This window comes from Octopus bimaculoides, chromosome 1 (genome assembly GCF_001194135.2).
Source record: "Octopus bimaculoides isolate UCB-OBI-ISO-001 chromosome 1, ASM119413v2, whole genome shotgun sequence".
In the NCBI taxonomy this organism is placed as follows: domain Eukaryota; kingdom Metazoa; phylum Mollusca; class Cephalopoda; order Octopoda; family Octopodidae; genus Octopus; species Octopus bimaculoides.
The window spans coordinates 81,618,513-81,620,391 of record NC_068981.1 but is presented as its reverse complement, the minus strand read 5'-3'; the positions used below and the strand labels follow the sequence as shown (position 1 = coordinate 81,620,391).

The 1,879-nt window shown below is 32.6% G+C and overlaps 1 protein-coding gene across 1 annotated transcript in view; it reads right to left on the bottom strand.

Moving 5' to 3' along the window:
* LOC106869589 (toll-like receptor 4) overlaps positions 1 to 1,879 on the bottom strand; it is a 41,796-nt gene that overhangs the window by 30,324 nt on the left and 9,593 nt on the right. The gene's annotated exons all lie outside the window — the stretch shown is intronic.

Genomic DNA, 1,879 nt, shown 5'->3' with positions numbered 1-1,879 from the left:
AGGAGCCTTGAATCTATGTTAGAGTCCGGCTCTTTCTCTATGGACAGGAAATACAGAAATGAAACTGATTGATAACATACATACATACATACATACATACATACATACATACATACATACATACATACATGCATGCATGCATGCATGCATACATACATACATACATACATACATACATACATACATACATACATACATATAGCTTTATACAGTATATTGAACATCGGATCGATAGCCTGAAATGCAAGTCTGTAACAGATAGATAAGAATGTGTGTATGAGCTAATGAGAGAGCAAGAGAGAGAAAGAGAGCGTAGGTAAAGAAAAACTGGAGAAGAACGAAAAACAGTTTGACGTAGCAGAAATTTTCGTAGTTCACACATACACACGCCCTACACAAATGCTCCTCTGTTACAACATTCAGTCTCTCTACACTCTCTTTGTTGGTCCAAAAATTTTAAACACGGAACTCACGGAAACGTTAAATGATGATAAAGGCTTATTATTACTGAGTTTATTACAATAAGAATACAATTGATTTCGTTAATGTAAAATAAATTATGTTAAAGAAACTAATATATGATATAGTTAGTAGTCAACATGTGTGTTGAAGGGGACGATATCCGTTAATAACCAATAATACAAATAACCTCAGTAATTGCTTTGTACGAAGGGGTGCTGAAAAGTTCCTGGCTGTGGGTAAATGAAAAAAAAAAGATCAGTTAATTATGATTTTATTCAATCTATTCCCCTCTCAGATTCATACACTTATTGCGAATATCTTTCAGTTTTTCTAAGTCCTCTAAAAGAACTTGGAAGATTGGAACTCCAGCCAGGCCTTCCGTGTTACCCTAAAAACCTGGAACTTTTCAGCAGCCCCTCGTACATTTTTTGAAAATTATGAAGATATATATATATATATATATATATATATATATATATATATATATATACCAGTTGAATAAAGTTACAACATTGTTACCACTTCTGGTAACACATAATCCACATCATCAAAACATTTTTTAACATCATCAAAATAAGTTTGCCAATCATGAAACAAAGTGAGGAATTAAAAATCAAATATTTATCTTAAGCAAAAGGCAACCACATAACCTGAAAAAACTATTAACAAAGGCAAAATTCAATACGAACAAAAGGGATAGAATATTTACAGTATCCAAGAGTAATGATAACAGATGTGGAATGTCTCAGTACATGCATAATATTAGATCCTTTAGAACAAAAAATGGACAGATTTTTACAAATACAGATATCAACTACAAAAGCAGCAATTTGATCTAGTGCCTTAAATGCCCTAATTGCGAGGAACTATATATTGGCGAGACGGGAATGCATTATCAGAATGCTCACAAATTCACAGACGACAAATCTGGAGCACTAATGTTCGCCAAATTCCATTAAGCGAACATGTAGAAACATGTGGTCAGAAAATTTTTCAAATTTTTCCTTCTCACAAACTACATGAAACAAATGAGGCTGGAAGAAAGATAAAGAAAAACGTTTCATTAAAATGTTCAACCTTGTTCTGAACGGAAATAACAACAATAATATAGCAACCAGTTAATGATGTGGATTAAAAAATATCTTTAACATATGAATATAAACAAATTACAGAAGAATCCCACCAAGTGAAATAAAAACGATCGAAACCAACGAAGTTTGCTCACTCATAAAACCATTGCATCTAAAACATAAGCTAATTAGTTAAAATAAAGGCGGGATTTATGCCAGTAATATCGGTGCACCCGGCAAACTGTGACGGTTAAGCTGCATGCAGATTGGTCAAAAATGTATTCGAAAAATTCATCTTGTCGAAATCTTGTAAAAGGTATAAAAAGGAAGAAGTCAGTCATTTTACT